This window comes from Urocitellus parryii, unplaced genomic scaffold, assembly GCF_045843805.1.
Source record: "Urocitellus parryii isolate mUroPar1 unplaced genomic scaffold, mUroPar1.hap1 Scaffold_1471, whole genome shotgun sequence".
In the NCBI taxonomy this organism is placed as follows: domain Eukaryota; kingdom Metazoa; phylum Chordata; class Mammalia; order Rodentia; family Sciuridae; genus Urocitellus; species Urocitellus parryii.
Window position 1 is genome coordinate 21383 of NW_027552045.1, and position 11773 is coordinate 33155.

The 11773-nt window shown below is 39.6% G+C and overlaps 1 pseudogene; it reads right to left on the bottom strand.

Moving 5' to 3' along the window:
• Positions 1-9466: 9466 nt before the first annotated feature.
• LOC113177294 (large ribosomal subunit protein uL6 pseudogene) lies at positions 9467-9985 on the bottom strand (annotated as a pseudogene).
• Positions 9986-11773: the final 1788 nt, after the last annotated feature.

Below are 11773 nucleotides of genomic sequence, written 5' to 3' on the forward strand. Positions count from 1 at the left end.
CATGAGCAAGAGATGTGGACTCACAAAGAACCCACTTGTCACTGGTGGATTCTCCCAAGAAGCAGACTCAGAAGGTGTTTGGCACACAGGATGTTTTAGGGATGTCATGGGAGGAATACCTGGGGAGGGGAAGAAGATGGAGGCAGAGCTGGCAGAGCGAGAAGGCAATCCATGATGCAGGCCCCCAAATAATGCTGCTCCTCACCAAGTGTTCTGGAACTAGAAAAACATTTCAGAGTTGCACAAAGTTAGGCCAAGATGGCCAGAGGTCTTTATGTTCTGTCATCAGATGGTCACTGGATCACACTGATTTGGGGCTGCTCAGGAGAGGGTGTGACCTTGGGAGAGGCATCTCTACCTTGCAGGTTGATACCTGATCACACTCCCAGCAGCTGGGGAGATGCGTGCTTCATTGAAAAGGATTCTGCGTGGCACTTCAAGCATCTACCCCTAATCACTTTTGGTGAAACATCCAAAAGTACAGAGAATAAGAATGAGCAGTTACTAATCTATTTGAAGGGGGCTGGGGATGTAGCTCAGTTGGTAGAGTGCTTGTCTTGCATGCACAACGCCCAGGTTCAATCCCCAGCTGGGATGGATTCAAACTAAAAAGCTTCTTCTCAGCAAAGGAAACAATCAGTAATGTGAGGAGAGAGCCTGGGAGAAAATCTTTGCCACATGTACCTCAGATAGAGCATTAATCTCTAGGATATATAAAGAAACTCAAAAAACTTAATACCAAAAAGAAAAAAAAAATAACCCAATCAATAAATGGGCTAAGAAACTGAACAGACACTTCAAAAATGAAAAAATATATTCAACCAACAAGTCTATGAAAAAAATGTTCAACATCTCTAGCAGTTAGAGAAATGCAAATCAAAACTACACTAAGATTTCATCTCATTCCAGTGAGAATGGCAATCATGAAGAATATAAGCAACAATAAATGTTGGCGAGGATGTAGGGGAAAAGGTACACTCGTACATTGCTGATGGGACTGCAAATTGGTGGAATCACTATGGAAAGTGGTCTGGAGATTCCTCAGAAAATTTGGAATGGAACCACCATTTGACCCAGCTATCCCACTTCTCAGTTTATACCCAAAGGACTTAAAATCAGCATACTATAGTGATACAGCCACATTTATATTCACAAGAGGTAAACTGTGGAACCAACTTAGGTGTCCTCCAATAGATGAATGGATAAGGAAAACTGTGGTATATGTATTCAATGGAATGTCACTCAGCTTTAAAGAAGAATGAAATTAAGGTATTTGCCGATAAATGGATAGAGTTGGAGAATATCATGCCAAGCAAAATAACCCAATCCCCCAAAACCAAAGTACAAATGTTTTTTCAAATATGTGAATGTTAATTCACAATAAGCAGGGGTTGGGGGACACTATAAAAGAATAGAGTTACCTTAGATTAGGTAGATGGGAGTAATACTTTATGTATATATATATGACTACAGACCAATGTGATTCTACAACATGTACACTCAGAAAAATTCGAACATTATACCCCATCTATGTATGACATGTTAAAGTGCATAAATGCATTCTACTGTCATGGATAACTAATTAAAAGAAATTTAAAAAATTTTTTTAAATGGAAAATAGAGGAGAATTTTCAAGAAAAAAATAGCTACATTCATAGACATTTATACCATAGTAGTTGTTCAGAAAAGATTTGTTTTTAAAATGCCATTCTGTACAAATTGACCTATAAACTCAAACTTACACCCCCCCAAAAAATAATAATATATTTGAAACACCTGGTATTTCCATGGCATTTTTATGGTTTTAAAGCCTTTTCTAAATACTAAAGCTTACTCATGACTTGCATTCTAAGGTCTCAAGGAAAGTTGGGAAACTATACATGGTAAAGGAAAAAGCTCTGGATTTGGAGCAAGAGAGGACACTGTGAATTCCAGCCCTTTCACTATTTAGCTGAGGGTCTGTGGACAGATTTCTTATGCTTATTAGGTCTACTCTGTGAAAAAGAACTGATCACACATAAGTCACAGATTGGCAATAAGAGTTTAATTTAAGTGATAGATGTAGAGTGTCTGGCATATTGAAACTCAAAAAATAATAAAACAACTTCTAAATAAACATCATCTTCCATTTTACAAATGAAAATTAAAGTAAGATACTTTTCTAAGGGATCAGACTGAACTACAGGTAGATCTAAGACTCTTGCTTACTGAGTTCTGTAAAGTGTTGTGACCCTATAGTTCATCATCTTACTTATAGAACCCACAGAAGTTGATCAACATTTAAGAAGTCAGTTCAAGTTTTTTGCTGATGATTGACATTAGAAGAAATAATAGAGGTCATTTTGTAAACTTCATAAATCCAGAGCTCCATGTGACCCATATTGTGTACAATATAAAGAATCTTCATCAGCTGTAATTAAAAACAAATTTCCATTTTATCTTATGCCACTTGGGAGCTTTAGGGAAGACAAATTCTCACATGGCATCTCCAAAATCCTTGTTGTTCCAGAGTTGCTCACTCACCGAACACATCAGTGTTCTCTCTCAAATTTTAACCTCCAAGATTTTATTTTCTTTCCTGTCTCTCCTCTACTCTTTTTTTTAAAAAAAAAAAAAAACATAAACCATCTCAGTCGCTGTCTCTTACTGTGAATGCACTATCTTTCCTTCTGCCTTTCTGTTTGACTCTCTCCACATATTTTCCAGATGAAGTACCACACAAATATCTATGACCCATGTTAGCAAAGAGAATTCGTTGGGTTTGTGAGGGAGTAGGAAGGAGGCTGAGGGCTAGACTGATTGTTTCAAGTTAGTAACTACCAGTGCAGTAAAGATACCTGTGAGTCAGGATAGATGGGCCAAAGAATTGGACTATGGTGCTGCCCTCCCTCTAATGTGCAATGACTAAGCCATTGGGTTGCAGACTCACAGGGAGCTCTAGAAGGCCATGGGGGGAGGCTTCAGGACACGTGAGGTAGCAAAAGGGGCACCACAGGACTCAGAAAGGAACGACTCCAAGGCAGCAACAATTTACAATTTGGCATGAAAATATTCCAGTTTGTGGTATTTAAGCAACTGGTGCAGCCTTACAGGTAGGTTTTATATTTTCTATCTCTAATATCTGAGCTCTTTCTACCACCCCATGTACTTCGAAAGGAATGCAAGGAGATGAACTATGGAGACCATAGTAAGCTTCTTGTTTTCTATCTCTGATAGACATTACTATACACTGAAATGAAGACTTGGAATCAGAAGACCAGGAAACAATTCAGCTCTGCCCCTCACTAATTCTGAGAATTTGGCCAAGCCTCTTACCTTCTATGAGTTTCAGTTCCTTCCTTTACCTAACAGGCATAATACCACGGATCTTCTAGAATGTAATGAAAGCTAAACATCATTATGTAGATAGCAAAATGCCTAGAATGCAGTGGGTGCTCTATAAATGTCCTTCTCTCTCCCTATACTCAGTTTTTGTCTCTTCCATTCCCTTTCCTATCCCCTGCTACTAATCCTATAATCAGTCCTTTCCTGCCCCTTTTTCCCAAGAAGAATGGCCCTACTCTCTTTTCTAGTAGTGGAGACTAGGATCCATCAGCACTTGGTCAGAGTTAACTGCTTTAGAAAGATGAGTGCTAGTCAGAAACGGCTTAAAATCCACTTGTTACAGTTGGGATCTTAAGTGTCCATCAAAGGCTCATGTGGCAAAGGCTGGTCAATGGCTGATGGCTCTACTAGAAATAGGTGGAAATTTTAAGAGGAAATTAGTGGAAGGAAGGAAATTTACTAGAGGCATGACCTTAAAAGTCATAATTTTGTCCCTGACCCCATTCTCTCTCTCTGCTTCATAGCCATCATGAAGTAAGCACCACATCCCTCCAGGTGGACCCCTACAGTCCCACATGGACTGAAACTTATGAAACCATGAACCAAAATAATTTTTTTTCCCTTAAGTTGTTTATCTCAGGTATTTTGTCACAGTGACAAAAAGCTGACTCAGCACACTACTCTGTTCCATAGCATGTACACACAAATGCAAACACACACACACACACACACACACACACACACACACACACACCTTTGTTTCTCTATAAAAAGATTCAATGAGGCCTGCTAGTTGAGTCCGTTGAAACTCAAACTAATAATATTTGGAATTTTGATGATTCTGCCTAATTGCTAATATTACTTGGTGATCATTAGTATTTTATATCAAGTAAACTAACAGGTATTTTATTTTGTTTTTTCCTTCTTCTCTCCCAAATGATCTCTGCTATATAAACAGCAGACATAGTTTGCTCTTGTTATTAAGACAGTGAGAAAGGATGTTTCCATGCCAATTCAACTCCCATAACTGACTTATTTAGTTAGTAACAGTCAAAGAAATATTAGTTGTTGTTTTTTAAAGCTATGTTCAAAGAGTCTTCAACATTTCAACAAATCTTGAAGAAGACCACTCTAAAATATATCTCACTTACACACCTGTGACACCACGCTTGCAGACCACCTCTACCAGCTAAGTGTATTTGGGAGTGGGTGTCCCTGAAAACCTCACTTTTCTAAAGAGAAGGAAGAGTGATCTGCAAATAATAATATGATAACTTCCATTTACCAGGCACAGGTTATGTGCCAAGTTGCACCATGTTAGCCATGGAGAGTGGTGATGGAATGAGACAGAAAATTTTGCTTAGTGGAACACATTTCAGGAAGGCCCTGATCTCATGTGTGTGTGTGTGTGTGTGTGTGTGTGTGTAAATATTGATTTATTTTTATTTATTTATTTTGCAGTTATAAGGATTGAACCCAGCGATGCTCTGCCACTAAGCTACATGCCCACCTGCATTTTTACTTTTTATTTTGAAGCAGGGTTTCAAAATAAAGGGTCTCAAATTTGTAATCCTCCTGCCTCAGCTTCCTGAGTAGCTGGGATTATAGGCATGTTTCCCCATGCCTGACTCTTAGGTGTGTTAATGTCAATGTTAACTTTGATAGACAGCTTGTGGTGGATGTGGGTCTGAGATCCCTAAAGTTAAGACTACTTCTAAGGAGGATCAGTCAATTAATGGGTGCACTTTGGGCTGTTGGTTAGGATGCACAGATTTAGATGTAGAATTTGGTCAAGAACTAAGAAGAGGGTGAGAGGCTGAAAGGGTCATGGGAGGACTGGAAAGTGGGATCCTGGGGCCTTGCCTGGTGGAGAGGTGAGCTAGTTTAGGGGCAACACAGATTCAGGAGAGGAAAGACATCAGAGGAGGATTTCATATGTCTGTTCTGGAATGTGCAAGGTAAGTTACCTCCTCTGACTCTGGGATAAGATCTACAGCAAACCAATTTTTAGTGCAGACGAATTTCTGTGGAGTGTGTAAAGAGGTCTGACACCTGCTTGAAGTTGGTCTGGGGCAAGGGTGGGACTGCAGGGATGGACTGCCCATATTTGGGAAGTAATAATTAAAATGATAGTAATGACAATAGCAGCTTCATTACTGAGTACTCATTAAAGGCTGGCTCGGTGCAGATCTTATCTCAGTTAATCCTCACTTGCTACCATTAGCTTCCATGGATCATCCCCTGTGATGGAAATGAGGAAACTATAGCTCAGAGAGGTTAGGTAATTTGCCTGAGAAAATTCAGCAGTATGTAAAAAAGCTGGGCTAAGAACAGTGACTGACTCCAAAGTCCATCCACCTGCGGCCTTGGGCTGCCTTCTCAAGGGTGGAGGTGAGGGGCCGGCTTTTAGATTGGGTGTAGTTTTTCCAAGATACATCCACTGGGTAGGAGGGTCAGTGTGTCTGACCACTTCCTTCTCTGGCTCTCTGGTCTCTGGTGTCTCAGGAAAGCCTATTAATTTTCAGGTACCTTCTTCATTGGGTTCTTGAGAGAATTAAAAAAAAATAATGGAACATTTAAAAAAGAAGTGGGGGAGCTTAAAACAGTGGATGGCCATGAATACTAAGAGATTACCAAGAGATTTATGGGCAAATTCTCATGCAATTCTCACACAGTAGAAACTGGTACTGTCATTTACAGATTCTAAAACTGAGGCCTAAGTTCATACAGAGAGTGAGTTACGGGACATGAATTCAAGCCCCAACGGAAGGAGTCTGGGCTAATTTTCATGGCATTTATTATTGTCCCAGGCTCCTTCTCTCTGACTCTAGCTCCCCACATTTCTGGGGTTGGAAAACCATAAGCCCACTCTGATGTCCACTCATGGTTCAAGCTGTCCTGCTGGATGAATGCAGTGTCAACTTCCTAGGTCCTGCTTCACTCTGAACTCCAAGGGGGCAGAGGTTGAAGCCAATAAGTTGGGTTCCTCTGAGGTCCCGTCTTCTGGCGTGGATGGGAGCATGTAATGTTTGGTCTATTGTCTTTTTCCAATAAGTCAGGATTCCAAGCCCTTTTCCAAGAGGATTAAAGCTTAGGAATCCAGGATGAATGACTTTTCCAAAGCACTTCCCATCGTGTTTTCCGTACTTTTTCATGTTTAGATGTTTTATCATGTTACCTATCATGACAGTCCAACCAAAAATGTCTGTTGACACATCATCTGTATTTAAGTGACCAAAAACTCAGAAGTGCTATGTGCACAGGCATGTGAATTTCATTCATACTTCTCAAAAGAATGCGTTTTGAAGTTTAGAAATATTTTTGATGACTACATCGAACATTCAAAATGGTTTACTAGTTATTCTAAAGAGGGGCACTGGGGGTCTGGAGTGGAGCCATTGACTCCAGGAGATAAGTCCCAGATCCTTCACTTACTAGATGTGTGATCTAAGGCAAATAATCTCATATCTCATAAGGTTAAGCCCCAGCACTCTCATTAGTAAAAAGGAAAGAAAACTGTGATTATTATTATACATATGGCTCATATGCAGCAGAATGAGTAACCACGTGCAAAATGTTTAGACGCATGTCAATAATCCAACACTGATTGCAGGTATCCATGATTCTTCTAGGTATTTAATAATTCAGGTCAAGCATCTAGTATAATGCTAGGCACCAACTGAGTGCTCCATGAATGTTTGTTATCAATAGGATTGCCGATGTTGACATTATCATGATTAAACCTGTAGTGTGTTCTTTTGGTTTACTCACTCATTCTTTCACTCATTCATTCATTGATACACCTGGCATACCTCCTCTCAACATTGCTGTCCATACTGGCTTGAGTCAGACACCATCCCTGGTTCACAAATCATGGGGCAAGACCGGCCGGCCCCAAAAGGCTTTATCTGCCTTGACAGAAAGAGTGAATTAATTGGAGTCAGTCAGGAGGGATCCTGGTAGAGTCAGTAACCTCTGGATCAGGAAAAGAGCAGGAGAAACTTCTCTGAAGGAGGCACTGAGCTGAGGCTTGAAAGAGTGTGGCTATTTATTGGAGGCAGGACAAGGGGACATCCACTTCAGGCCAGAAGCCTCTACATAAAAGGTAGCAGGTGTTGAATTTGGAAAATGACAGCACATCTAGACTGGTCTGTGCATAGGGAAAAAAAAAAAAAAAACATGGTAAAGAAGGTGAGTGAGAGAGGGAACATGAACAAGGCATAAAAGATCCAAGGGTGGAGGACCCTCTATGCACACAGGGGACTGTGATTCCATCCCACTGAAGTGGAGAGACCCTGACCAGATGGAAGCCCAGATATGAGGTGATGGTGCCTGTGATGTCTGCATATCCTGAGAATGAGTGGCAAGTGTCCGCACAGGGAGATGGGAGACTTATCCAGTCATAGCCATCCATGTGACAGGCAATGAGGAGCAGGTGAGAGGAGACAGAGCCATATGAGCCAACTCCTTATTATATAATATATAAAATATATAAGTATATTATATGTATATAATATATACTATATATTATCACATGTAATATTGCTTGTATAATATTGTGTATTTATATATTAATATATAAATAAAAAATATATATTATACTCTAATATAAAATATATATCTATTGATTATTATATGCATATGTGTTTATGTATATACATGTCAGAGAAACAGTATTATTCTATGCGATATTATATGTAATATTTACTGGGTATGCCAAAGTTATTTGTGAGATCCTATTAGTTATTTTTTCCAGGGAACCCTGACTAATAGAACAAGTGCAAAAGGCAACGAGTATGAATTCCCATCAAAGTGACACAGGCTTTGAAGAATAGCCAGGGGAGTCCTGCCCTGGACACACATGTGCTCCTTGGCATTAGGGAACCAGAGCCTGTGACAGGAGCTAAGCATTGCTTTGAAGGTCCATGTATCGCACTCTAAGAATAGGAAAAGAAAGACTTACCCTCCAACTTTTTATTTGGAAAAATTAGAAATTTACAGAAAAGTTGTAACAATAGTATGACAAACTTATACCCTTCAAGCAGCCCCCACCCCCAAGCATGTCCTCTCCTCCTGCTGTCTCCCCACTCCCCACGTCTCCTGTGTGGATATGTGTGACCATTTTAATGTATTCACTGAACTGTATGGATATTAGTTACAAACATCACAATACTTTGCCCCCAAAGTCTTCATCACGAATCCCTTAAAAACAAGGAGACAAGAATATTCTTCCATGTAACCTCAGTTTTCATGCTTAGGAAACTTACAATGAAAGACCATTAGTGTTAATACAGAGTCTATATTAAAATTTCTCCAAATTTTCCTTTATAACTCTTCTGTGTTCCAAGAATCCAATAAAGAATTGTGCATTTTAATTATCATTTTTCCCCCAAATCAATACTTTGTTATAAATCAATAATATTGTTATTAAAATATCACAAATTGATCGTCTAATCCAGGACCATGTTTCATAGCTGGATAACTCCAAGATCTTACTCATCAGCCTGCTGAAGTGCTCCTCTTTTCGAAATGTAGATATCATCCCCAAATTTTCTCTCTCTTTTTTTTTAGTTGTAGATAGATTCAATACCTTTGCTTATTTATTTATTTTTATTGGTTGTACTCTTTCTTTTTTAAATTTTTAATTTTTTTAATTTTTTTAAATGGTATTTAATTGATTTTATTTTTTAAATACATAGTAGTGGGATGCGTTACAATTCTTATTACACATATAGAGCACAATTTTTTATATCTCTGTACATAAAGTATGTTCACACCAATTCATGTCTTCATTCATGTACTTTGGATAGTGATGTCTATCACATTCCACCATCATTGCTAACCCCGTCCCCTCCTTTCCCTTCCCACCCCTCTGCCCTATCTAGAGTTTGTCTGTTCCTTCCATGCTCCCCGTCCCTACCCCCATTATGGGTCAGTCTCCTTATATCAGAGAAAACATTCAGCATTTGGTCTTTTGGGATTGGTTAACTTCACTTAGCATTATTTTCTCCAATGCCATCCATTTACCTGCAAATGCCATGATTTTATTCTCTTTTATTGCTGAGTAATATTCCATTGTGCATATATGCCACATTTTTTAATCCATTCATCTACTGAGGGGCATCTAGGTTAGTTCCACAGTTTAACTATTGTGAATTGTGCTGCTAAAAACATTTTTAACCATTGTGGCTTGCCGAATAGCTGAATTTGAAAAAAAAAATTAAATAGCATTCTCTTCAAAGATTAATTCATCTTTCTGAGCTTGAGACACAACAAGTAACAGCTATCCTTACCCAAACCCTGAGGATGTATTTTTTACCCAAGAAACTCTGAATTTCATCAAGAGACCCCTTCTCCTGAATGACAGCATTGATGGGGACAAGAGCACACCAGGCCTCATCTTGTACCCATAGCCCAGTGAGATCCCCCATCCTGTTCTGAACTTGACCACAGATCCTGCAAACAGTTCTCCACCTGAGCCTCTTCTTTTTTGTCCACCTGGAGCCTCTTCTTTTTCTTTCTAAGGAGACTGAGTTCTATGTCGATGTGATTGAAGTCCCCCCAGAGGATTCTTCTGAGGCCCTTCACAATAACCAGGTGACCCTTCAGAGTGACGCTGTTTTTGGAATGTGACAGTCTGATTGCTGAGAATGGTCTTCATTTTTTGTAGTACATAGCAAAGAGAGAATGTCTGAAGATCGTATTTCCTTAGTCTCCTTTAAGCCAGGATGATTCACCACAGTATTTGTTTGTTTGTTTTCCTCTTCAGTCTTTCATGACAGTGAAATATGTGAAGAGTCTAAGCCAATTTTTTACAGAATGTCCCTCAGTTTGTATTCACCTGGTTCTGTTTTGGCATAAATAGGACATAGATGAATCCTTCTCAGTGCCTCACACCAGGGTGTATGGGATGCCCTATCATTCATGATATCATATTTGATCATCAGGTAAAGTGGTGTCCCTAGATCTCACCATTGTAGAGGGAACCTTTGTGGTTGATCAGTAATCTACTTTCTGCCTGTGTTAATATTCTGTTCCCCTACATTTTTTTTCACCCAGTGGTTTTAGTATCCATTGATGATTCTTACTTAGACCCAGTTGTAAAATATAGTTGTAAAATGGTGATTTTCTCTTTTTAGTCTCCATGGCATATTTCTTGATTAGCCATCTTTTGTAATGAAAAGCTTTCCTTGTCAACTCCAAGGGCAGAGCCACTCCGGCATTTTTGAAGTTTGAGTTACACTGTCCAAGATTCAAATGCAATTCAATTGATACAGCTTAATGGACAGCTCTATTAAGGCTGACAGAAGGGATTGTTCCTCAAAGAACACTTGAGTTGCAATTATTAAAATCAGGAGGAGCCGGGCGTGGTAGCATAGGCCTGTAATCTCAGTGACTTGGGATTCTGAGACAGGATGATCACAAGTTCTAGGCCAGCTTCAGTAAATTAGTGAGGCCCTAAGCAACTCTGTGAGATTCTGTCTCAAAATAATAAATAAAAAGGGCTGAGGATATAACTCAGTGGTAAAGTGCCCCTTGGTTCAGTCCCTGTAATCAAAAATAAATAAATAAAATACAATAAAATCAGGAGAAAAGGAAACCAAGCAGGCAAATGCAACAGTTGTCCATATAACAAGAGATTAATATTAGTGGGACTTCTTCCCATCATTGCGTAAGACACTCTAGTCCCCAAATAGCAGCTTAAAAAGGTGGGAGAAAATCTTGCCTCAAAATATCAGAAGGCTGTCCAGAAACAGCTTGGGGTTCATGGCATCCCAGATTTTTTTATCCTGTGCTTCATTATATGTGGACTCTGATTCCAGAGTTTACTCTGGGCCTATTTGCTCCTCTAGTTCAAGTTTTCACCCCTATATTCCAACCAAAAGGAAGGAAGAAAGGAGAGAAAGAAGAAGGGGAAAAAAAAGTTCAGTGAAACTAAACAACCTGGAAAGGATACACAGACATAGAACACTGTGTCTGTTTGACTAATAATAATAATAATAATAATAATAATAATAATAATAGAAAGAAAAGAACAAAACACTATGGTAGAGCAACGATTTCTTCTTTTTTAATCCATTCCCAATTCTCCTGGTATAGTTTTTGTTAAATTGCCCTCTCTCTCTTTGAGGATTGAGTTGCAGCCTTGTGACATAATGGCTCTGGCGATATCAAGTCTTTCTTAGAAATGTGCTATTCGTTTCTGGCCGATGTTCCCCAGGCAGCTAGAGTGGACAGCTGAAACCCCTCCACGTACCTGGCAGTGACAAGAGATGCAGATGGAAAATAGAATGACAGTGGGTGTGTGTTGGAAAGTGCCCCAGCCAGGGAGCCTGGACACCATGCTTCCAGTCCCAGCTCCGTCACTCACTAATTATGGGTCCTGGCCCCCATCCTGACCCACTGTTCCTCAGTTCCCTCCTCCCTGTATTCCCTCCAGCTCCTATTC